At 42.7% G+C, this 27,294-nt stretch overlaps 1 long non-coding RNA gene across 1 annotated transcript in view; it reads right to left on the bottom strand.

The window, feature by feature from the left end:
* Positions 1-610: 610 nt before the first annotated feature.
* LOC138283612 (uncharacterized) overlaps positions 611-27,294 on the bottom strand; it is a 338,993-nt gene continuing 312,309 nt past the window's right edge. The window contains exon 6 of the long non-coding RNA XR_011201288.1: positions 611-908. This is a non-coding gene — a long non-coding RNA (uncharacterized lncRNA). The remainder of the gene's footprint in view (positions 909-27,294) is intronic.

Raw genomic sequence — 27,294 nt, 5'->3', positions numbered from 1 at the left:
CCTTAATTTCAGCATATACACAACAATATTATCGCACCATTGTTGCGCCGTTTATTTATATCCAAAATGTTCAGTGGAAACAGCTGTGCCTTATAGCATGGTGGGTACTCGCATGTTGGTTTCACTTGGAGGACAGATATCCTCACTGTTACATGCATAAGAGTGTTCATTCTCCCAGTGAGCTACAATGTTAGCTTGACTTGCAAACCAATGTTTCTAGTTTCCAAGGAGAAACGATATTTATGCAAGATAACGTGGAAAACATTTAAAGGAAGGAAATAACGAGTGGTACTGGAACATGTCATCAGAATACAGCAATGGAACAAACTGGCAGAAAGTAAGACAACTCAATAATTCATTCTCAGAAAAGTAGCCAATATCGGCCAGAAGGAAAAAAATAGATTTTCATGATCCAAAATATTCTACTTCAATTTCAGACTGTTGTCTTCACTAAGCAATTATTCGCTCACCCTATTAAAGCTTTACAGACACCTTTTCCCTCACTACTGCAAACTGGACTAAGGGACTAGTATGACTCATGCAAATTGACACGTTTTGAACACATATTTAATTAAGTACTATGTTGCATCATCCTATCCAAACCATAAATGACTTCATTTTGTGTCACTTCATATATCTTAAAAACAGGTAATACATGACATTTTACTTACACATTTAATACATATTGCAGATGTTTTGCTTGGAAGTGGGTGGTCATCCGTTTCTAGAGTTTTTGCCAGACAGATGCCATTGCTCTCAACGAGACCAGCGTTAGGGAAAATATTCAAAAACGTTTGTATAAAGCGACAGTGCCAAATTGCTAATGTTTAAAGGAGACACTATTTCTTCTGGGAACACTCGGCGACAAGCACAATCAGGCAGTAACTTCCCTCAGCATGGTAGGTATTCTGGCAAAATATCAAAGGAAAAATATTATGTCAAAAACATAATCAACTCAACAATATATTTGTAAAGAATATAGAAGATATGATTTTTTTTTACATATAATATCGACTTCTTTGAAACAGTTGTATAAAATGTTGTTTTTCAAATAATTTAAAGTTTATTACATATTGCATTAGAAGATATTAGTATTATGATAATATGTATTCCTTACGATAGTTTAAATTGTAATGCATTTTTTGTAAGTTAATTAGTAATTTTAATTTGGTATTGGATTGCTGGGTATGTAGGGAATTCGTATGGGAAGGTATTTTATATATGCATTTTTTTTTTGCTATTCGTTTCATGGTAATTAGATGATTCATTGCTAACCATTCGTATATATTAAATACTGTCCATTGTGTATTTTAATTAGTTTTTTACTTAAACAATTGTTAATTGATATGTTTCTTTAATTATAAATTGTTCTTTGTTTTACTTGTGATTGGCTTATGTAATAATTATTTGATTACTAATGATGTTTCATTTGTTATTTTATAAATTCATTTTGGTTGCTTGTTGGGTAGTAGGGCAGGAAAAGCGTTTATTTTAAATAATTATTTTTTATTTTTGTATTTATGTTCTAATATGAAATTAGTATGTCATTAATGTATTACATTTTAATTTATTCATAATGTATATATTTTGTTTACATGTTTATTCAGGTTTATGCTTACTTATTTTTTGTAAGTTCTGGAGTTCGTATTTCAAATCTAACCCCTCTTAAATTGAAATCCTTCCCTACTGTTGCTGAGATTGAAATGGGGATAGTAAATCAATCCCCTTAAAATCCAATGTTTTTGCTTGATTTTGCTTTTGATTGAGTGGAAACGGTGAATCAAACCCCTGCCAAGTCCTACACCTTCTCTACTGTTGTTCAGATTGGAGTGTGAATAGTAAATCTAATCCCTCCAATAGCCTGCACTTTCCTTGCTGTTGCTCAAATTGGATTTGGAATAGTAGATTTAACCCCTTCAAAATCTTTCACTTTCTCTGCTGTTGTTCAGATTGCAGTGGGAATAGTAGATTTAACCCCTTCAAAGTCTAACACTTTGCATGCTTTTGCTTAAATTGGGGTGGACATAGTAAATCTAACCCTCTAAAATCCAACACTTTTCCTGCTTTCGCTTAAGTCAATCAATCAATCAAATTATTCAAACAATTTATAAAGCGCGCTACTCACATGTTATGGTCTCAAGGCGCTGGGGAGTAGGAGGGGAGCTAGTGGTCGAAAACCCATGTCTTGAGGCATTTTCTGAAGGCTAGGAAGTCTTGGGTCTGGCGTAGTTGGAGCAGTAGGGAGTTCCAGGTCTTGGCAGCGAGGTATGAGAAGGATCTTCCTCCGGTGGTGGAGCGGTGTATGCAAGGGACAGAGGCGAGGGCGAGGCTGGCAGAGCGGAGCTGGCGAGCAGGGGTGTGGAAGGTGAGTCTGTTGTTGAGAGAGGCCGGACCTGTGTTGTGGAGGGCTTTGTGTGCGTGGGTGAGTAGTTTGAAGGTGATCCTCTTCGATACGGGTAGCCAGTGTAGTCCTCTGAGATGGGCTATGATGTGGTTGTGGCGTGGGACGTCAAGGATGAGTCGGGCGGAGACGTTTTGGATGCGTTGCATTTTCTTTTGTAGTTTGTCCGTGGTTCCTATATAGATTGCATTGCCGAAGTCCAGACGGCTGCTGACTAGGGGGTAGGTGACAGTTTTTCTGGTTTCAACAGGAATCCACTTGAAAATCTTGCGGAGCATGCGGAGGGTGTTGTAGCAGGAAGAGGAGACTGCGTTGACTTGTAGAGTCATGTTGAGTGTTGAGTCAAGGATGATGCCTAGGTTCCGTACTTGGGTGGTGGTGGTGGGGGCGGCTCCGAGGGAAGTAGGCCACCAGGAGTCGTTCCAGGCGGAGAGGTTGCTGCCGAGGATGAGAACCTCTGTTTTGTCTGTGTTTAGCTTGAGGCAGCTTGATTCCATCTAGTCGGCGATGGTGTGAAGTCCCTTGTGGAGGTTTTTTCTTGCTGTTGTGGGGTCTTTCGTGAAGGAGATGATCAGCTGGGTGTCATCTGCGTAGGATATTATGTTGATGTTGTGGGATCGTGCGATGTTGGTGAGGGGAGCCATGTAAGTTGAATTGGGAAGAGAAAATCAAACCCCTCCAGAATCCAGCACTTATATTACTGTTATTCAGAATGGAGTGTGAATACTTTCCCTGCTTTTACTTACATTACGGTGGTAATAATAAATATGATTCCTCCTAAATCCAACACTTTCCCTACTACTATCTTCCCATGGAGATAGATTAGTCAATCTGACTTATTCAAAGTCTAAAACTTTCATTGCTATTGTTCAGTTTAGATGATTAATATATGTTTTTTTTGTTTTTGTAATTGTTATAGTATTTACTGTGTTATTATTTGAAGTGTTGCACAAATACTTTAGACATTGCTTCTAAGTTAAGACTGTCTGATCTGTGCCAAACTACCCAGGTAGGAGCACAGGTAAATTTAGAGCTTGTTTGTGACTTCAACCTGAAAAGAATTCTGGTTGCTGCATGAGAAGGGTATCAACCCCCACCCTCAACCAGTAACTAAATTTCTTACACTGGCGTTCAGCAGTTAGGTTAGGATTGGACTGAGTGCAGTGCCATAGAGTCATTTTGTGTTACACTACCACCCCACATAAATAATCTAAGACCAATTTGAGTTTAGTTCTCCCTAGTTGGCCTTTTTGATTTGTCAAAAATGTTCTCTCTGTCTCTTGTGCCTGAATCCACTTTCTCAAGCACGGAATTTGAGCTGGCAAACATGGAGTCCTGCACTGTGGCTCAGCTCAAAGATTTCTGTAAGGAGAAGGTACTTCCAACCAAGAACACCACCAGGAAGGACGAATTGCAAAAGGTGCTGAGGGTTTTGGCAGAAGTGCACCAGTCACTTGAACAACAATTGAAGGAGATGAGGAGATGAACAGCTAAGGAAAGGATTTGGATCTCAGTCATCAGGGTCAATGGCCAGCTGAAGGGGATAATTTGACTCCATATTTCGAGTGCTATGTCAGGGAAGGGAGCAGTGTGCCTTCACACAGTCTATCTCCAGAAGAGCTGGTGCTGGTGGAGAGTAGTGATGAGAGAGAATGCAGGCTGGAGATAGCCAAGCTTAGGATGTAGGGGAAGAAGATGGCTATGGAGGAAAAACTGGGGCCCATAGTTATACTTTTTGATGCAAAACTGTGCATACGCAGTTTTGCGACAAAAAGTATAGTGCCGGCTGCGTCATTTCAGAGCGCCAGCTGGGTGCCAAATTTTGGGAATCCCGCAAGCCGGCACAAAGGGTGGGATAGCATCTGAGAAAATTACGTTAGCCAGGTGGGGTGGCGGTATGGGAGAAGGGGGTTTTGCACAAAAAAATGACAATAGGTTGCTTATAGGCAAAAAAATGCCTTTAATCAGCTTAGTGTCATTTTCTGACGCAAAACCATCCATACCACATGACTCCTGTCTTATTAAAGACAGGAGTCATGCCCACCACCCCAATGGCCAGCACAGGGGACATAGCCATTTCACCTAGTGCCATGTAGTGGGACCCATTTCAGGGCCCCCAATGGCACTTTGATTTTTTTTTTTTAAATACTTACCTCTACTTACCCTACTTACATCGGATGTGGTCCCCCATCCTCCGGTGTTCCCCTGGTGGGGGTGTTCCTGGGGCTTAGAGTGGGCGTCTGTGAGCTCTTTCCATGGTGTTTGAGCATAGAAATTGGTCCACAGGTCCCCTAATGCCTGCACAGACCCAGGCATTAAATAATGGCACTAAGCAGGCTTAGCACCATTATTTAGGCCTGTCTCCCCCCGTGCACCTTTTTTTGCACCGGAGGATAAATGAGGCGCTAGGGGCTCACACTCATTTTTTGGATGGGATTGCCTACCTTGCATCTCATTGACGCAAGGTGGGTTCACACATCTCAAAAATGTTTTAACTCCAATATTGTGACACTAGATGGGTCTAGAGTCAAAATATTAATATGAGTTAAGTTTGCACTGAATTTGCATCGAAATAAATGAAGCTAAATCAGTGCAAAGAAAGTATAAATATGCCCCTAGGTTTGGAGAGTTTAGCTTATGAAAGGAATCTTAAGGAGTTGGAACTCAAGGCAAAACAGGCAGATCCCAGCAGCAGTGGTGGTAGTATACCTGCAGTGTCTGAAGTAGACAAAAAAAGGTCTGCATCCCCAAGGATTTAATGTCCAGTTATGTGGCGGAAGATGATATTGCTAAATGTTTTTCTGCCTGCAATGTAGCTCAGATGTTACACAAGATCCAAGAAGAGTTTGTAGAAATGCATGCTTACAGTGGGGAGGAACAACTCCTTACTTTAGTGGCTGTGCACCAAATCAGGTACACCCCCATGAAAGCATCTTGATTGCTAAGTTTGTACTGACCCCTGAAAAGTACTGCCAAAGGTTCAGGGACAGTTAGGAGCTCCCCAACCAGTCCGGGATAGGATTTGTAGATCACTCCAGCAAAGCACTGAATTTTTGGGTGCAGGGCAGCAAGCTTAATGATTACAATGGGTTGTACGATCTAATTTTCAGTGAGCACATGGTCATATTGGTTTTCCAGAGCTACGCTAGCACCTAGTTGACATCAAGGTGACTCACCCCAGCAAGCTTGCTGAGGAGGCAGATCTCTGGGTCAGCACCAGAGTGTCCAAAAATGTATCTGGGGAGACTCCCACAATGGTAGTCAGGGGTTCCACCAGAAGAAAGAGGAGAGATTTTTTTTTTTAAATAAGGAGTTCTCTAAAGGCCCCCAAAATAATTCCCAAGGGAGTAGTGGTTGCCAGTCCTAGTCTGAGCCAAAGAAAAAGGGTTTCTTTGCCAAGCAAACAGGGAGGTCGGTACCCCAATGCATAGAGTGCTACAAGTATGGGCACTCCAAGGGCAACTCTAAATGACCCAAGAGGTCACAGTCACCCACTGGTGCCCCAATTTGACATCGGTGTACTGGCAACCCCCTAAAACACAGACTTAAGTGAGAGCCTTCCTGGACCTCACAGGATACTGTAGGGGTTTGTTCAGTTATATGGCACCATTGTTGCCCCTTAACAAAGCTGACTTCAAAGAAGCAGCCCAGACAGGTGACCTGGACAGAGGACTGCTAGAACGTCTTTGATACCCTCAAGGAAACAATGGTGCAGATTTACAAGAAAGTGGCACATCGGTCCCGATGTGCCACTTTTCTTGCATCCCCGTTGCCCCCCCTATCAACACCATGGTTGGGCCGTATTTACAAGACAGCACACCATGGTGGTCGTTACCACAACAGCATTAACATTTTTGACACTGTTGTGATGATTTCCTGCACTAAAGTCAAAAATGTTGACCCTAGTGCAGCAAAGCACAGGGAGGCCCACATATTATTAGGGGTGTGTAACTTTAACACCTGCCCTGAGCAGGGTTTAAAAAAGATGGAAAAGTTCACTGAGCCACTTTGTCTGGCCTCTCTGCGTGGGAACACCCCCCTTGCATACATTATGCCTGACGCAAGCATAATGTTACACAAGGGGTTACAAAGTGGTGCAATGCATGCATTGCACCACTTTGTAAATATGGCGTGGGTAATGGCCTCCTTAATGCTGCCTTGGCGTCATAAACAATTATGCTAAGACGGAGTTAAGGCAGCACTAGGGGCTTGTAAATCTGCCCTATGTGAACAACAGCCATACTCCAGGCTCCTGACTTCTCTAAGGAGTTCATAGTGCAAACAGAGCTTCAGAGCATGGCATAGTGGTTGTCGTAGCACAGTAAATGACAAGGGCCTAGCCTAGCAGGTAGCACTCATTAGCAGGAGGTTACTTCCATGTGAATAGAGGTGTGATTGAAAGGGTGGCCTTTGCTGGGGTCTAGCCACTGAAGAAGCTGAGACCATACCTGTTTGGGACTCCTTTCTGACTTCAGACCCCTTAGATTGTTCATGCAAAAGAGGGGTGAAAATCCCAAACTGTTGTGGAGGTCCAACTCGCTACAGGGAATGGACTTTATGGTGTAACACTGTCCTGTGGCAACAAAAGCAAACAAACACAAATGATGGACGGAATGCAGAACCAATCAAACATTCACCCCCAGTCACAGATCTGGGTTTAATCCATTAAGTTTTTTCCTCACCATGCCACCCCAGTTTGGATCCAGCCATATGCAAATCAGTCTTGACCCTGTTCCTGATGGGAACAGGCCAGCCCGAACTGCCAGGCCAGGTCCTCCTTGGACCAGAAACAAGCATTCTGGGACCTATTTCAGGGTATCACTCCTCATCAGCCAGGCTACCTTGAATCCAGTGATGCAGTGAGCATGGGACCCACATCTGGGCATACCCTTCCCACTTAAGGTGACAAAAGCAAAAAGAACAGAAGATGGACGGAATGCTGAACAATACAAACATTCACCCCAAGTCACAGAGATCTGGGTTTAATTAATCTTTTTTTGCCCACCGTGCACACAAATGGGGTTAATTTCTCTCTTGAAAAGAAAAAGAAGTCACCTGAAGCCTAGTATCAAAAAGCTAATTGTAGATTTCAAGTGGATTGACTTAAAAGAAGATGCATACAAGAAAAACATGACAAGATTGTGAGAGATCATTGCAGACTCCTGTAGCTCCAGAATAAAGTCCATCCTTCCCTCATGAATGAGGGTAGATGGCACAGTTTGATCTCCCTATTTTATGCAGAAAATTTCTATTGATCACCGTAGGATCGGAGGCAGCAATTTCTAACTGCAGTACTCCTTCTTGACTGAGATTGAGACCTCGTTCCATGCCATGCGGTCATCGTGTGCAATGGGCCCAGATGAAGTGCTGATATCGACAATAGAAAAAAAAGGGAAATTTGAATTATGCGATTGTTCCCGGTCTTCAAATTCTGTTATATTAATTTTACAGTGCACACTCATGGACCGGTAGTGTTGTTGTACCTTTATGCAAAAAGTGTGATTGCAGTTTGCTTGCAAGCTACTGTCAAATCGCCTTGTTGGATGCGATAGGCAAGGAGTTAAGTAGGTGTCCATTGGACAAGCTCAACTCTTGGGTAGAGGAAACAATGATCATCCCATTAGAACAAAAAGGTTCCAGAAAACCACATGGTACTTTAGACAACATTGCAGCCCTGCACCTCATCAATGAGAAATATGTGCACATCAGAGCTTCTCCCGTGTGTGCAGCTTTTATCAATTGTTCCACAGCTTTTGACAAAGTTGACTGCTGGAAAACGTGATAATGGTCTTGGCATGCCTAGAACTATATTACATTTAATTAGTGCCCTTTATTCATCAACCTGGTGCCAAATCCTGTTGGGAAATTTTAGGATTATCAGAGAGGCTTCTGCCGAATAATGGTTTGAAGGAGAGGTGCCTACTTGCACCGTTGCTGTTCTCCTTATATTTATTTGATCTGCCCTGTTTTCTCACTAAGGGTATTAACGTTCCACCAAGTATTGTGGGCCGGCCAATATACTGCCTTCTCTATCAGGATGACATTGTAATTCTTGAACTAACCCCCAAATGACCATAGTGGTTGACAAGTGGCGTTACAACAATATGCTGATGCACACCTTTTGAAAATTAACTCCTCAAAAAGTAAAGTTCTATGCCATGGAAAGAAAGGATGTAAATATGTCAATTGACTATGGTGTTTGGGCTCCCAAAAATTAGAAATGGTTAGATCTTAAACTTTTTAAGGGAAAATGATGTGCAGCACATTGAATGATAGAGATCACATCTCTAATCATGTTAGCAAAGCACACTTACAGGCCAAGGGGTTCGATGTATTTTATGATCCCATTGCTAAGAGGCTCATCTCTCAGCTGTTGTTGATATAAAAGGTGAATATCCAGTTTCCTTGTTGTATGCTGTGGAGGTAATCAATGTTGCAGGGTGGGGCTTTCTAGACAAAACAGAGGGGTAAATATTAAGCAGATTTTCATCATGCAATACCCTAGCAGACACTGCCACCTTAAGACTGGAATTTGGGATTAAGAATTCCTTTGCTCAAGGTAGGAGTGGTCTGGTAGTGGTGGTAACTCCTTAAGATATGTTTTAGTAAAGAGATTTTGGAATTGAATAAAGGAAAATACATTTTTTCAGAAATGTTAAATTTACCCATGATAAATTACAGCTGCATCAAAACCTGGTATCTTCTTTATCACCTACCCATCTTAAGGCTTGTCTTCCACAAGCTGCACTTGATCTAAGCCTTCGTCTAATCAGAGGCTCCTGCAGCAAAAAAAGAAGCTTTGAAAGAATAAGGGATTTCATTGTTATGAAAAGACCCCAACCATATTCGACTTGGAACATGCCCCATGGAGTTTGATGGCTCTGGACTCTAATGTGACTAAATATGCTCTCATTAAATAGGTTAACATCTAAATGGCATAGGTCACCAAATGTATGCATCCTTTGTCAAAATGGGGGCCAGGACCTGAAGAAAGTTTTATTTGTTTGTCCTGCTTTATTGTTGTGCCAGTATAAGATTTAAAGAAATGTTCTCTCTGATCATCTGAGGCCCTGCAACTGATGTTTAACCCTCCTAAAGAAATCTTTTATATCCAATTTTTTAACTTTTTAAAATGTTTTAAAGCTTGTATTAAAATCCTTAGTGTGTATTCTGCTTCTTAACGTAATGGGTGGGGGTAGGCAGTTAAATTTATTTTTATGCTTCTTATTACATATTGGTTTGTCTTATTTTATGTTGTGTTTATGTGGACTTTCACAGAGTCCCAAATCATGAAATAAAAACTTCACTTGACTGAAGTACCCATAAACCAAGATGTAACTTGGGCCCTGTTGGACTTGGCCCTTTCTGCAGGGTCATCCACAGTCTTTTTACTTTTCCTCTCATGTTTTCTGAGCCCACTTTTGTTGTCTTTAACGACTCAGTGCACTTTACCACCACTAACCAGTGCTCCAGAGCATGTGTTCTCTCCTTTAAACATGGTAGAATTGTCTAACCCCCAATTGGCACAGATAATTTACTTGTAACCCCCCTAATAAAGTGGTACTAAATGTGCCACCCACTTAAGTAGCCTTTTTTAAACGTCTCAGGATTGCCATTGAAGCCTGTGTATGCAGTTTTAAACTGAAATTTCAACAGTCAAAACAAACATTTTGCTAGGCCCAAACCTTCCTTTTTAATAAATATTGGTCCACACTAGCATTATGGTAGGTCCTAAACAGCCAAAAGGACAGGGTGCAGTGTATTGAAAAAGGTTAGACATGTTCTTTTAAGTTTTACATGTCCTGATAGTGAAAAACCCTTAAATTTGTTTTTCATTGAGCAGCTTTACTACATTTGCTAAGAGCTAACTTTCAATTGGGAGAAAGGAATGTGGAGTTGCTGTCTAAAGTATTGCAATTCTAAAGTCCTTTTAAATGGTAAAGTCAGATTTTACATTGCAATTTGGAAAATGCAATTTTTAGAAAGTTGGCATTTTCCTTCCCTAACTATTTGGTGCCAGCAGCCTGTTCCTGGGTCGCATGACTGGGTGTAGTTGGCAGTTGAACTTTGTTTATTCCTTCCAGATGGCCACACAATGGAGATGAGGTGTGTCTTGATGGGCCATCAACTGACAGGATGGGGGCAAAGCTGGGCACGGCCCAATTTGCAATTGAAGAGGCTGTGCCCTGTCCCCACATAAAGGACTTGTCAACACTGCATTGTTCAAGCAGCTAGATTGGAGCCACGGTATGGGAGGGAGGTAACTTCAAGAACTTTGAAGGCAGTTCTCTAGAACTTCCACTACTTAAATGTGGGCACCAGGTATAAATATTGGACCCTCAGATCCAACTCTTCAGTACACTATTGGACCTGGGGATACTACAGAAGAAGGACTGCTGTGCTTCTTTACTTCAAGAAAGACTGCCACTCTGCTACTTGTTCCCATGTTTGCTGAGAAGAAACACTGGACCTACACTCTTCATCCCAGGCTGAAGTGACTCCAAGGGTCAGCTGACTGACCTCCTGTTCTGAACTACAGGGACATAACAAGCTCCAGAGGCTCCCTGTGACTGCCCAGCTGACCTGCTGCCAGGATCTGCTGCCTGGACCGGCAACAGTACCTGTCTTAGCCCTCCCAATCTCTGCTGAATTTAGTTCCTGACCTCTAATGGGTGCACCTTAAGTCCTGGATGCATGGTGTGGCATTGGTTAAGCTCCTCTCCAAAGAACAGGAGAAATCCTGACGTTTTGGACTCTTCATGAATGCAAACAGGACCATACATGCCAAGATTCTGCCGCCCAAGCCACCCATCAAAGTTCTGGTGAACCTGACTCTTCATGCCAATGAGACCGCCAGTGATGCTGGCACTTCCATACTATAGTGACCACCAATGTAAAGGTCCAGCAATGCCCGTTGAGGTCACCCAGCAGGATCTTTGCGCTACAGAGATAGCCATACACAACGCCTGGCCTACTCTTTGTGCTACATTGATGACCATCCACGATGCTCTCTCCCTGCTCCTCATGGCCCCTTCCACCATGATTGGAACTCTTTGAGCTGGTCTTTGAAGGTAACTCTTTCAGTGGGACTAACTTGGCTCCTGAATCTGGCTCACACTCCATCACGTTTGGCATAAACTTGTTTCCTGGTCTCGCATTGACCCAATAATTGCCAGTGGTGCTCTGTGCCTTTAAGTGCTTTCATTAGCTGAAATCTAATCCCTGGTTCTACTGATTGGACTTTTGTCATTTTGGTGTCAAATAATTTATAAAATGTTGCACTATTTTACAAAATTGTGTGAGAATTTTCTTGTGTTATGTTTCACTCTATGGAAGCTACTAAAGTATTAGGCACAGGTTAAACTGGGGTTTGCTTGTATTTCACCCTGACAGAGATTGAGGTTTCTGGTTCAATAGGGTTTCATACGCCTCCAGCAGTAACCTATTTTCCAACTGGCCCAAAGATTTGAAAGAATGACGATGCAATCTTATGTTTGTTTGCCACTACTGCTGTCTAAGGATGCTTGCATCAATGATGCAGACACTTCAGAAATGTTCTTAATAGCTCAGATACTACACGCCACATATGCAGCAGACTGTACTATGATTATCCCTAATTAAACCCTCATTTTGCACATCATTTCTTGTGAGGCGGAATGTGCAATGATAGTTCACAACTTCCTACTCTTCTTAAAAGTCATAATCTCAAACTCCTGATTGTACCATTTCTGGTCTACTGACTGTCCTTTTCTATGACAGCTGAAATCTTCAAGTAGATTCCACACTGGTGGTTCAATTGAGATAATCTGTTCATGATTTAAAACCCTTTTTCTGCAATCAGTAAACCTCTGTAAACCCCATTCTTCCCGTCTCCTCTTGTCTGTTATTCCAACTGCTTTACCCCACTGCATTGATATCCTTCTCTGGGTGTCAGTTCTTCATTCACTAAGCTTCCTCGCTCGCCACACAAAGCTTTGATTTAGAGTAGGATGGTAATGTAGATTCCCTAAAAATGACTCCCAAGCCTTTTTGATCTGCTTAAATTTACCGGGTGAAAGAAACTATTGTAGGATTTTTCTGACATACTCAAAATAGCAATACCTGTGCAAACAGTGGTTTCCACTGGTGTCAGAATTAATGAGTCATTCATATTTCGAGACCAAATTAAATTTAAATCTACGATACTGTTCGATCTTTGGCATCAGTATTATTATATCTGAGAAGTGCACGTAAACTACATTAATTGTAGCACTATGGACACCTCCCTTCCTTCTCATTTCTCTCAGTAGTTAGCATGATCTTTAAACAGTCACTCATTGAAAATCCTCAGTTCATCTCACCAGCATTGCAGATCCCTTCATGGAAGATTTGTAGGCTTAACATAATAGTGCTTGCACCGTTCATGGAAACGTATTGCATGAAATGGTTCAGAAGTCACCAGTTGTTTGGTTTATGGGATAGATGGCTTTGAGAGTTGTTAAAAAGAGAGATATTCAGTGGTGTCTGTCTTTACTTTTACCTTTTCTACTCCATAGCATTAACACCCCATCTCTACTTCATTCTAACTTTACTTCTCCTATGTTTTTATAGCATTGAAGTTACCGTTAACCTGTCTACTTCATTTCATCACATCTTCATTTTGTCCAATATCCCAAGCCTTGTATGTTATCACAATGCTAACCATTGCCTTCATTTTCCTCTGCATTTCATTTAATTATATTAAATATCAATGCAGGCCTTCCTTTAACTTGAATTCAATTATACGTTTAATTAAGTACAGTTCAAATCTAAATGTAATTATATTAACTGATATAGGTTCTAGATTAACACCAACTCTAATGCTCTTTATTTTTTATCTATTTGACTAAATAAATCAGTTTTAAAAGCTTGCAATTATGACACTAGCCTTATATTTCATTCGAATAATATGACTCTTATTGTATTATGCTAATTCTTACAATACCCCTACATTTGATTAAACTACATGACAATAATTATTCTATGTTTTCGAATGCTGATGGTAAACTTAAACTTTGTTTTTAATTCAACCCACATACATATACATTATTTACAAATATCATAGCGATCTTTCTGTTTAGGCAGGAATAGATCCCTTCAGTTTAAGAGTTAGAAAACATGAAGGTTTATTACATATTTAAAGCGCAGTAGAGAAGGAAACAATATGTGTCAATCAAAATGCATGTTAAATCGAGATATAGAGTATAGGTTCAATCACTGCAGTAAAAAATGACATGAAGTGAAGTATTAGAAAATCATTTGTTGGTGTGCTAAGCAAGAGACAAACTAATGTGGTTCCACTCTAGATACGGGACAGACAAACTAGTCTTGGCTCACTTCCTATATGGAGCTGTTTTACAGAACAATACATCGCACTGTGTCAGGAATCAATATACTCACAGAGTCTTAGCCCGTACTTCACCGGAATAGAGTGAAGCATAGTTTCCAATTCCCGCCCAGAACACCCTCAACCCTCACAATAGTAATGAAGGGCTAAACCTGCTCATTGGGTGGGGGGGGGGGGATAGAGAGAAGAGACTGCCTTGTCTAGTTTTCCCAGGTTCCACTCGTTATTCTCCACAGCCTGCTTGCACTGGTTTCAGAGTGTGCTGGTGGCGCTGCATGATCTGTAATACAATTACACCATTAACACACTTACATTCTTCATTATTCTATACTATTAAAATATAGAGGGATAAGTCTCAATTTAACTTTCATACCCTCTAGACTAGGGTATTTAGCTTCTCTTCTTTTTGACAATTTATCTAGAAAAGTTTTTCATAAAACAATATTCTTTCTGCTCCTTTTCGGTTCTTTCTATTACTGCTTCCTTTTCTGTCATTAAATGTTTTGCTACTGTTTTTCTTTTGTTTATTCTTTCTTTTTCTTAACTCTTCAAATCTCTATACAGCTTTCTCATTGGATTATACAAAGATTGTTTACACAAAATTCCTTTAGTGCTTAATATTTAACTTTGTTTCTATCTCTTTAGATTTGGTACTTGTGCTACCCAATATATGGTGTACTGAGATGCCTTTCTCTTCACCAGTACTGAAAGCTTCTGGTAAGTATTTCTTTTCTTCACTAGGAACTCATTTTCACTAAAACTTCAAGTTTCAGTCCCCAATGGAACCGACGCCCAAATGAGACACTACCTCCCTGACACATGCGCTCAAAGAACTAAACTAAGGGGCTCATTTACAAACCACTTGCACTGCCTGTGTGCCACTTTTTCCCATGGAAAAGTGACACAGCAGTGGCACAAGGGGCTTGTAAATAAGCCCCTAAATGTACATTACACTACTACTGTAATAACTGAGGTGAAGTACGCATCTCAGAACGCTACAAGTGTTAGAGCGTTTGACCTTAATAAGTAAACTTACAAAGTGAAGCGAATAGGTCGATGAACCTTTTGACTGACAATTAAGATGATCTCACCATAATTCCAGTGCACGCAGATCAATAATCAATACCCAATACACAATTTCAATAATCAATGATAATCAATAACAGTAATAATCAATAGTCAGTAATTGTCACGCACCATGACCTTTCAGTCGTGAATGACCACACCTTTTAGTAAAAGTTAGAATATTTATTTCCCTATATTAACAATGCTAAAGACATGTGGATTAACCTCAAGATCAAATGAAACACATACAGAAACAACACTGGCTGTCCAAAGCGATGGAAGGAACGTAATCTAATCAAAGCTTGAACTATGACACATTCTAAGGTTACAGTACAAATTAATAACAAGAACAATTCCACAACCAGATCACATAAAAGTAGACTCAGCAAAGAAACTCATCAAGCATTATTCTTAATTAGCAGATTTTCATTAGTTAGAATCCTTAACTAACACCAGATTAGCATCAGCATGTTGGGCTTCATGCAAAACAGTTTAGTAACACAGATTTGGAAAAACATCTAACTATGGCTCCATCAAAACAGTGTGGTTGGTACCTAGAAAGAAAAAGCAAATGTGCATAACAGACACAGAGGCACAATTTATACCTCTCCTCAATTGGATCGGCAAGACAAGATAGTCTTCATCATCAAGACATCAGTCGATCAGCAAGGCATCAGGATTCAGCATCAAAGTTCAGAAAAGGCAAAGGCCCATATTTATACTTTTTGACGCTAAACTGCGCTAACGCAGTTTAGCGTCAAAAAGTTTTGCGCCGTCTAACGCCATTCTGAAGCGCCATGCGGGCGCCGTATTTATGGAATGGCGTTAGACGGCGCAATCAGACCGGCGCTGCCTGGTTTGCGTGGGAAAAAACCACGTAGACCAGACAGTGCCGGCGTAGGGGGAAAATGGCGCATGGGCGTCTTAAAATGGGGCAAGTCAGGTTACGTCGAAAAAATCGTCTTAACCCGACTTGCGCCATTTATTTTCGACGCCCATCCCCCATCAACATGACTCCTATCATTGTAAAGATAGGAGTCATGCCCCCTTGCCCAATGGCCATGCCCAGGGGACTTCTGTCCCCTGGGCATGGTCATTGGGCATAGTGGCATGTAGGGGGGCACAAATAAGGCCCCCCTATGCCACCAAAAAAATATATAAAAAAAAAAAAATTATACTTACCTGAACTTACCTGAATGTCCCTGGGGTGGGTCCCTCCATCCTTGGGGGTCCTCCTGGGGTGGGCAAGGGTGGCAGGGGGGGTCCCTGGGGGCATGGGAGGGCACCTGTGGGCTCATTTTGAGCCCACAGGCCCCTTAACGCCTGCCCTGAGCAGGCGTTAAAAAGTGGCGCAAATGCGCCGTTTTTAGCCACGCCAACTCCCGGGCGTCTCTTTTGCCCGGGAGTATAAATACCACGTAAAGGCCTGGGAGTCATTTTTTAGACGGGAACGCCTCCCTTGCATATCATTAACGCAAGGAAGGGGTTCACGCTAAAAAATGACGCACATTCCGGGAACTTTGGCGCTATTCGCCTCTAACGCCATAGTATAAATATGGCGTTAGTTGGCGTTAGTTTTGCGTCGAAATTGCGTCAAAAAAAACGACGCAATTTCGGCGCAAACGGAGTATAAATATGGCCCAAAGTCTTTAACCAATATACTGTAGTTAAGCACGTCTCTTGTTAATATGCACAAGAAAATATTGACCTTTCGGCCAGCAAGAAAATGGGCAATGGGCTGTCTTCCCTCAGTGCTGTCTCGATAAGTTGAATTCACTAAAACTATTTCCCAAATCCCTATTGGTAAAGGGATGATCGTATGTTCACACTTTGTCCAATAAAACTAAAACTCCAAATCTATCAATTCTACCACTACTCTGTTCACATGTAGTTGATTGGTTGTCCTGCAATGTCCTCATCATCCGGCTCGTCAGGTAACAATATTGTTGCAGCTTCTACTACAGTCAGTGTCTCCATTATTCTCCTCCTGAGAAAGTCAGTCTTACACACATTACACACAAAATGATACATTTAGCAAGAACAGCATCTTCTAGCAGTCGGTTCTCATGAGAAAAGATTCTCAGCTGTGAGCACATTTACACAATACAATGGAAAATCACAGTTTAACTCTCTAGGACAACCATTTATTAAAAATTAAGAAATACAGCTTGACACGAGGCCTGGCAACTAGGCCAAATCCTTCGCTAAGTTAAGGCCTACAATTAATAAAGCTAATACATAAAAAATATACTTTGCACATTGCCTTCTAAGTTAAGCCTGACTGCTCAGTGCCAAGCTACCAGAGGGTGGGCACAGGATAATTTGGATTGTGTGTGACTTACCCTGACTAGAGTGAGGGTCCTTTCTTGGACAGGGGGTAACCTGACTTCCAACCAAAGACCCAATTTCTAACATTGGTGATCAGCGGTGAGGATAGGACTTGCATTTGTGCAGTGACATACAATAGCAAACTGTTCACTATCTACCCACAGTTGAAGGTCAACTTGATTTTTTATATTTTTCTGCAATTTCGTTTTCTGCCTGATTTTTAATGAAATCCTCATTCAACATGTCTCTTTCTGGGTCTCAAGCAGGAGCTGAAGATTTTGACCAAGCTAATCTGGAGACATATACTGTTAAACAGCTGAAGGGGCTCTGCCAGGAGATGGAAGTACCTACCCAGGGTGCCTCCAGAAGGGAGGAATACCAAAAGGTGCTGAGGGCCTGGGCAGAAGCCCATTCTGATGAGAATGTTGAGGAGGAGGATCCAGAGGATGGCCCCTCAGGGGATTTCTTGCCAGTAGTGGGGAATGATACCCCTGTAATTGTTCCCCCTGCCAAACCAGGGAGCAGTGTCTCTAGCCATGGCCTGACTGCAAAGGAAAGGAGGCAGGAGAGAGAGTTTCAACTATAAATAGCAAAGTTAAAAATTTAAGCTGACATAGCGGAGGCAGCAGCTGAGAGAGCCTTGGCTGAAAAGAAACGTTTGTTGGCTCATGAACTGAGCCTCAAGGAGTTGGATCTTAAGGCAAAGCAGTCTGAATCCAGCAGTGATGGTGGCAGCATACATGCAGGACCTGCTGGGGAAAGAAAGGTTTGTATGCCCAAGAGTGTAGTGCCAAGGTATGTGGTGGGAGATGACATTGATAAGTGGTTGGCTGCTTATGAAGTTGCACTAAGGGCTAATGGGATCTCTGAAGAGCAATGGGGGAGTGGTCTTGTGGTGGTATGTACCAGTAGTAGGGAGGGACACACTTCTTACAGTAGATCCAAAAGATCAAAATATATATGCACTCATGAAAGCCACTTTACCAGCCAAGTTTGGGCTACCTCCTGAGAAATACCATCAGAGGTTCAGGGACAGAACCAAACTCTCCACACAAACTTGGGTAGACCATTTTGATTTCTCCAATAAGGCACTGAATGGATGGGTGCGGGGCAGCAAAGTAAATGATTACACAGGATTGTATGATTTGATTCTGAGAGAGCATATGCTCAGTATTTGTTTTACAGAGTTGCGCCAGCACGTAGTAGACAGTAAGCTGACTGATCCTAGGAAGCTTGCTGAGGAGGCGGACCTCTGGGTTAGCACTAGAGAGTCCAAAAAGGTACCTCAGGGGGACACCCACAAAGGTGGTCACGGTTCCCAACAGAAGAAAGAGGGGAGAGAAAAACTTAAAAATAAGGAGTTCTCAAAAGGCCCCAAAAACAATTCCCAAGAAGATGGTACCCAGTCCCACCTGAAACTACCAGAAAGCCAGGTACTTTGACAAGAAGAAGGGGAAGTTTATCTCTAAATGTTTAGCGTTCTACCAGTATGGACACTCTAAGGGTGACTCTCAGTCTCCCTGGAGGGCAGACACCAGAGTTGGCTAGTATAGTGCTTGGGGGGAGACAGTCCTAGTTAGCTTTGGGAAGCAGATAGAGGTGTCACTAGTATCCCTGAGAGATAAGGAAATGGTGCCAAAAACCCACATGCCTGCCAATACTTTTAATCAGTGGGTCAGCGTTGATGAGAAAACGGTGGAGGCTCTGTGTGGCACAGGAGCCAGTATGACTACTGTCAGGGGTCAGCTGGTGTCAGCAGAGCAAATCATCCCTAATACATTCCACCAGGTCATAGTCGCTGACAATCGCGAGAGTCACCTACCGGTGGCTCTGGTTCCCTTTGAGTAGGGGTGGTTTCTGGTACTCTAAAAGTAGCTGTGAGTATTGCCATGTCTGTAGATTGTCTGTTATGCAATGATCTTGAGCATACTGCCTGGAAGTTGGTAGAGCTCAGATCCCACCTAGAGATGTTAGGTTTGCCTGAGTGGGTCTGCATGACCACAAGGACCATGGCTGCCAGGGAAGGGAGTCAGGGGCGCCTGGAGCCTGGAACAATGGCCCAGACAGCTGCACAGAGGAAGGGCAAGGGGCACGGGAAACCAGCCCCAGATATTCCCACTGTAGTGGGCGGGGTCCAAGAAGAGGAGGCCCCTGAACCAACTGGGGAGGATATTGCTGACTTGGGTAACCTGCCTGAACTTGCTGGCTGCCAAGTAGAGGGTGGGCCAACCATGGAGGAATTCTGCAAAGCGCAGAAGGAGTGCCCCACTCTTGAGGGTCTGAAGTAACAGGACTCAGCCCAAGCAGCAGGTGAAGCCTCTGGCAATCACCACATATATTGGGAGAATTATCTCCTTTACAGTTAGCCTAAGGTACCAGCTACTGGGGCAGCATGTGTGCTGGTGGTCTCCCATTGTTACCGGGCCTTCCTACTGGGTCTGGCTCACAACATCCCCCTGGCAGGACATCTGGGACAAGACAAGATCTTTGCCAGGCTTGTCACCAACTTCCATTGGCCTAGAATGCGGGTAGCCTCAGATAATTTCTGTAGGGCCTGCCCAACCTGCCAGGCTAGTGGGAAGACAGGAAAAAGGCTTAAGGCCCCCCTGATCCCACTCCCCATCGTTGGCACCCCCTTTAAAAGGGTGAGCATCAACATCATTGGTCCCTTGGACCCCAAAATTGTCTTAGGCAACAGGTTTATCCTGGTTTTGGTGGACCATGCCACCCGCTATCCAGAGGCAATCCCTCTAAGGACAATGACTGCACTGGTGGTGACCAGAGCTCTGACTGGAATATTTACCCATGTGGGGTTTCCAAAGGAGGTTGTGTCTGACAGAGGCACAAACCTCATGTAGTCCATGTGGGATGAGTGTGGGGTAACCTACCGGTTTACTACCCCTTGCCATCCTCAAACCAATGGGCTTATTGAGAGATTCAACAAGACCCTAAAAGGCATGATTACTGGCCAACCTGAGGACACGAGTGTTAGTGGGACGTCTGTAGTATGCATAGGAATGTAGAACTCTTGAGAGTGGATTGGAATCTGGTGATGTCATGGCTGAGGTGAGACAGAGAGAGCTTGGTGAGGAGAGGCTGACAGTTGGATCTTGGCTGGATGGGACCTCCTATATATTAGAATAAAGCTTCCTCGTGACTACATGCCGTTGTACATCTTTATTTCATCTGGAAGAACATCTTGATTCATTACACTGGCGACGAAGGATGGGATGCGTTTCTTTTAACCTTCTACATCATCTAAACGGCTGGTTACATGGAGGTCTCAACAAGGGATTTTGATTCAGAACTCAAGGAGTACTAACGGGAGAAGGTGACTTTTCTTTTTATTGTTCTACTGTTTTTCATTTTGTCCTTTGAACGCTTGTTTGTTGAGAGGAAGGACCGTGCCCATTGACTCCCAGCGTGCGTTGTTTTGTTTCTTTCTTTCTTAACTAAACAGCTGAGCGCGCGCCGGCTCCACGCGAGCGCTTCGTTTGATCTAATCAGCTGGCCTGTGTACGCGTTTCTATAGAAACCGTACAGCAGTGGAGCTTTGGACCTGCACATGAGCTTAACAACGACTGTAACGCACAAGCGCTGCACGCCAGTTTCTTCATGATATAAATATATATAAACATTTGTATTATAGCCCTAATCCTACGGAGTTATCTGGATCGGATCAGCTCATATTAACTATAAAGCAACCAGTCAGCTACACGGCAGCTTAAATGCACACACTTCTGCGTCAGCTGTTTCAAGCTCACCAATAGTTTGGCCAATGTATAATGCAGCTATTAAAAGATTAAAAAAAAGGAGGCCATTTTTTTTCTACCAAGCACAAAGATACGTTTAATATAACTATTATAACGAACTATTTAAGACCTTAAAATTAAGGATTCAGAGACAGGAGTTTGTGAGTTGGAACACACAATTATGCAGAATGTTACTGCGCCCTCGTTTTTCTTGGCTTTGCCGGGAGAACCGCCTATAAAATGGCAAAAGTGGAAGAAAGTTTTTGAGAGGTACGCAAAAGTGTGTGGTGCATCACTTAGCGTTGAAAGGAAAACTGCATTATTGTTACATTGTTTAGGATCAGAAGGTCAGGAAGTTTTTGATAATCTTCCAGACATATTTGACGAGAACCTAAATGAATATGAGACGTGCATAGAAAAGTTGGATAGACATTATCTTCCAAAGGTTAGCACCATACTCGAGAGATACCACTTTGGCAGGAGAAACCAGGAAGAGTGTGAAACCATAGAGCGCTATATTACAGCCCTTAGGAAACTGGCATCATCATGCAAGTTTGGGCCACTTTTGGATGAGAGAATCAGGGATCAGTTTATGCTGGGCTGCAACATTGAGAAGGTCAGAGAGGAAATTTGGCAAAAGGATGATCCGACACTAGATGAGGTTGTAATACTGGCAAAGAAAATTGAACATTCCCTCAAATGTGTCGAGGCAATTAAGAAAGAGGAGAACAAATGTGACACTGTACATCTCATCAAGAGTCATGGAGACAAACATGAAATCTCTCTGAAACAAAATTATAGAAAGGAACAGAAAAACTTTCAAGGGAAATGTTTTCGTTGTGTTAAGCAGGGCCACATGGCGAATGATAGAAATTGCCCTGCCATTAAAGTAACATGCAATTTGTGCAAAAAGAAAGGTCATTTTGCCAGTGTTTGCAGAACCAAAAGTAGGAAAGGAGGTATCTATGAAGTTAATGATGATTCAAACAACATGGATGGAGATGATTTTGAGTGTGGCCAAATTATTCTCCAAGTCGGCAATGGGAGGCGAGGGCCCATTGATGAAATTCTGGTAGATGGTGAAAGAACAAAAATTATTTTTGACTCTGGAGCGAAGATTACCATCATATCAAAAGAGTTCTATTTCGAAAAACTCTTAAACAAAGTTAAGTTATACAAACCTGATATCACTCCTCGTGCGTATGGTGGAAAACCTATCAAACTGTATGGTTACTTTAGAGGTTTACTGGAATTCAAACACAAGTTGATCAATGCAAAGATCTATGTTTCAAAAGAAGGAGACAGTATCCTGAGTTGGTTTCATCAGAAACATCTTGGAGTGATACTTGATCCTAATAGTGATCCTCCTGTGAAGATCAAAGATCAAGATGAGATAAACGAAATTAAGGAACGTTATGAATCTGTTGTCCAGGAAATTAAAAAAGACAATGACTTTGTGGAGAAACTAAAATTGAAGGTTCCTTTCGTGTTTCAAAACAAATTAGGGTGTCTTCGGAACTATTCTCATCATATACACCTCAAGGAGGGAGCTAAGCCGGTGTGTAGTAAAGTTTGTGGTGTACCTGTGGCCTTGCGTGAAGAAATGAAAGTAGAACTGGAGAGACTTCAGAAAGAAGGAATTATTGAAGAAGTTGAAGGAACTGAATGGTTGGCACCAGTCGTTGCAGCCAGGAAGGCGAATGGCAGTCTACGTTTGTGTGTGGACTTGAGAGAACTGAATAAAAATGTGATTGTGGATAGATATCCCCTACCAAACATTTCAGATATGTTAATGTTATTGCAAGGAGCGAGGGTTTTCTCCACCATAGACTTAACATCAGCATATCATCAAATCAGACTAACTGAAGAATCTAAAAATCTTACTGCCTTTGTAACTCCATTTGGAACATTCAGATACACAAGATTGCCATTCGGGCTGATTTCTGCAGCGTCAGTCTTTCAAAGAATGTTGGAAAGGGTTTTGGAGGGATTTGAAGGTGTAAGAATATATCAAGATGACGTTTTAGTTTTTGGGAAAGATGATGCTGAACATGAAGAGAGGGTATGTAGAGTTTTGATGAGGCTGGGAGAGTGTGGTCTAACCATAAAAATGGAGAAGTGCAAATTCCAGAGGGACTCCATTGAATACTTAGGTCACATGGTCACAGGAGAAGGCATATCACCGAAGAGAGAACTAGTAGACACCATTAAGAATTTGCAATCTCCTTCAAATAAGGAAGAACTGATGAAGTTTATTGGAATGGCTGAGTATTATGGAAAGTTTATTAAGAATTTTGTGGATTTTTGTGTGAATATGAGAAGGTTGTTACGAAAAGGTGTGGAATGTGTGTGGTGTAATAATAGTGAAAGAGAATTCAGAGACATCAAAGAGAAGTTAATTTGTGCTCCTAAGCTAAAAAATTTCAACCCTAATCTTCCTTCAGTTCTGATTACTGATGCCAGTGCGAAAGGTCTTGGGGCTGTGCTTCAACAAGGTAATCATAAGTGTGAGGAAGTGGTTTTATTTCTGTCACTAGCTTTGAAAAATGCTGAGCTGAATTACTCTGTTATAGAGAAAGAAGCTTTGGCAGTGCATTGGGCAGTGAAGAAACTAAAAAATGTATTGTGGGGCAGCAAATTTGAAGTCAGGACAGATCATAAACCACTTTGTGAGATATATAAGAGGAAAGGGGTTGATGCGATATCAAGCAGGATCACAAAGTGGGTGATATCATTACAGGATTTTGATTTTGAAGTTAAATACATTCCTGGAGTACAGAACATGGTCGCTGACACATTATCAAGGTTGGTACAGTCTACAGGTAATAGTCAGGAAAGAGAAGGGAGTGATGATGATTCAGACGGTGAAGCGGTATGTGAAATAGGAGGCAGTAGTTTTGATAACGATGTGGTCACAGAAGAGAGATGGAGGAGAGAATGCGCTTTGGATAATACAGTAATAGAAGTGCTTTCTTTGCTAGAGAAAGATTGGTGGAACAAAAATAATGGGAGTGCAGAGACACAGAAGTTTTGGCATGTAAAGGGGGAATTATCGAATAGAGACGGCCTACTGTTTAGGGGCACAAGGTTAGTTCCTCCTACCACGCTTAGACAGGAGCTTATTTCTCTTGCCCACTCGGGTCATCAGGGAATTTCTAAAACCAAAGGGCGTTTGCGAATGACATATTGGTGGCCAGGAATGGATAGGCAGGTAGAGAGGACCATTAGGGAGTGTTTGCAATATGTGTTGAGTGAGAAAACAGTCAAACCTAGAGTTCAACCCATAGAGATTAGAGAACGCCCCGCTCAACCCTGGGAAGAAGTTGCATTAGACATTCTGGGACCCATTCGTGGAGGGGGTGTGGACGTATATCTCCTGGTGCGGGTAGATGTTTTTTCAAGGTGGCCGGAGATCAAATTTACCAGAGGTATTGAGACGAGGCATGTAATTGAGTTTCTGAAGGAAGTGTTTGGGAGAGAAGGGTTTCCAAAATCCATCCTCACCGATAATGGTGTGCAGTTGGTGTCTAGAGAAATGGAACGGTTTTTAGCAGACTGCGCCATACGACACAAGAAATGTGCACTTTACCATCCAGAAACCAATGGCATGGTAGAGCGTTTCAACAGAGTTTTGAAAGAAACAATTGTGTTGGCCAAAGACAATGGTATGGATTGGAAAAAAGAAGTAATTAAAAGGATTGAGGCATACAGGGTTTCCCCGCACTCCACCACGGGAAAAACACCTTTTGAATTATTTAGAGCCAGACACCCAAATACCTTAGTAGCTCCCAGTTGGGTGAACGATGTGGAGTCAAGATCAGGAATGATTGTGTCAGATGACAGCTGGAGAGAGTGTGAACGAAAGAAAGTAGAAGCTAGGAAGAGATATTTCGAATCAAAAAAATCAACACGAGTAACCAAAGTTAAAGTAGGAGATTGGGTACTTATTCGTGGCCCGGTAAACAAAGGCAGAAGTACACATAAATCCAAGCCTGTAAAAGTGGTGAAGTTATTTAAGAATGCCGTAAGAACAGAAGATTCAAAGATGTGGAATCTCAATCGAGTGGTGGTTCTCAAATGTAATATGTTCAATTAGTTTTTTGGCTCTTTAATTTTATTTTGCTCTCTTAATGTATTTTATTGTTTAATTTTTGTTGTTGTTGTTGTTTGTAAAAGGGGGGAGGTGTGTAGTATCCATAGGAATGTAGAACTCTTGAGAGTGGATTGGAATCTGGTGATGTCATGGCTGAGGTGAGACAGAGAGAGCTTGGTGAGGAGAGGCTGACAGTTGGATCTTGGCTGGAGGGGACCTCCTATATATTAGAATAAAGCTTCCTCGTGACTACATGCCGTTGTACATCTTTATTTCATCTGGAAGAACATCTTGATTCATTACAACGTCCTCTTGCCATGCATTCTCTTTGCTTATACAGAGGTGCCCCAGAAAGGGGTGGGGTTCAGCCCCTCTATGGTCACCCTGTCAGGGGACCATTAAGCATAGTCAATGAGGGATGGGAGAAAGCTCCCAAGAAACCTCCCCAGTATGTGGTCAGTTACATGCTGGCCCTCCACAACCAGACCCGGCGTTTCTGGAAACAGGCCAAGAGTAACCTTGAGGCCAGTCAAGAGGTGATGAACGAGTGGTATGATCAGAAGGCCACTCTGGTAGAATTCTGACCTGGCAACAAAGTCTGGGTGATGGAGCCAGTAAAACCTAGAGCTCTCCATGACCGCTGGACTGGCCCATATAAAGTAGAGGAGCAAAAGGAGGAGGCCACTTATCTAGTGGACATCAAGACCCCTAGAAACCCCCTAAGGGGTCTCCAACTCAACAGGCTGAAGCCTCATTTTGAGAGGTCTGATGTCAGTCTGCTCCTTGTGACAGATGAGGGTATGGAAGAGGAGAATGAGCCTCTCCCGACCTCCTTTCTGCCAAGGAAAGTGATGGGTCAGTGGAGGGTGTTGATCTCTTAGACTCCCTGATTGCAGAACAGAGAGGAGGCTGCTATGAGTTATTGGATCAGTTATTTTCCCAATTTTCCCTCACTCCTGCACACACCCACTTGTGTGTCCACGATATTGACATGGGAGACAGCCCCCTGTAAAGAACAAAACTTACAGGTTGGCAGACAAGGTGAAGACCAGCATCAAGGCGTTAGTCGCCAAGATGCTGGCCCTAGGGGTAATTGAGAAGTCCAGTAGTCCCTGGGCCAGCCCTGTGATGCTGGTACCCAAGGCTGCTGCACCTGGTGCCAAGCCAGAAATTCGGTTCTGCGTGGACTACCAGGGTCTCAACTCAGTCACACAGACTAACGCTCACCCCATCCCCCGAGCTGATGAGCTCATAGACAGACTAGGCGCTGCCAAATTCCTCAGTACGTTTGATCTCACATCAGGGTACTGGCAGATCGCCTTGACTGAGGGGGCTAAAGAGAAATCTGCATTTTTCACACCTGAGGGCCATTACCAATTCAGGGTGATGTCCTTTGGATTGAAAAATGCCCCCGCTACCTTCAAACGGTTGGTTAACAGGGTCATAGCTGGCAAGGATGCCTTCTGCGCAGCCTACCTAGACGACATTGCCGTCTCTAGTTCCAGCTTGAAGGAACACCTGCTCCACCTCAAGGAGATGCTTTAGGCCCTGCAACAGGCAGGCCTGACCATTAAGGTCAGTAAGTGCCAGATTGGGCAGGGTTCCGTGGTGTACTTGGGACACCTAGTAGGTGGTGGCAAGGTGCAGCCCCTTCAGGCCAAGATTGAAATTATCAAGGCCTGGCAAGCACCTAGAACCCAAACTGAGGTGAGTGCCTTCTTGGGCCTCACTGGTTATTACCGTAGATTCGTCAAGGGTTGGAGCCATTATGTCACCCATGACAGAACTCACATCCTAAAATCAACCTAGGTTGGTGAATTGGACAGAGGCTAATGCTGATGGTCTCTCCAGATACTTTCGCCTTAGCGATCAGAGCTCCCAGAAAGTTGGGTAGCTCTCCCCACTTTCAGCTAGGGGGGACACATGTTAGACCTGACTGTCTTAGGGTGGTCACCCCTAACATTTTGCCTGCCTCCTCCACTTTTTGGACACTGTTTTTGCTGGTTTTAGGACTCTGCGCACTTTACCACTGCTAACCAGTGCTAAAGTGCATATGCTCTCTCCCTTAAGACATGGTGACATTGGTTCATACCCAATTGGCTTATTTAATCTACTTGTAATACACCAGTAAAGTGCACTACATGTGCCCAGGGCCTGTAGATTAAATACTACTAGTGTGCCTGTAGCACTGATTGTGCCACCCACATAAGTAGCCTCTTAACCATGCCTCAGGCCTGCCATTGCAAGGCCAATGTGTGCAGTTTCACTGCCACCTCGACATGGCATTTGA

This window comes from Pleurodeles waltl, chromosome 1_1 (assembly GCF_031143425.1).
Source record: "Pleurodeles waltl isolate 20211129_DDA chromosome 1_1, aPleWal1.hap1.20221129, whole genome shotgun sequence".
In the NCBI taxonomy this organism is placed as follows: Eukaryota; Metazoa; Chordata; class Amphibia; order Caudata; family Salamandridae; genus Pleurodeles; species Pleurodeles waltl.
The sequence above is the reverse complement of the archived record's forward strand: the minus strand, read 5'-3'. Positions and strand labels throughout refer to the sequence as shown.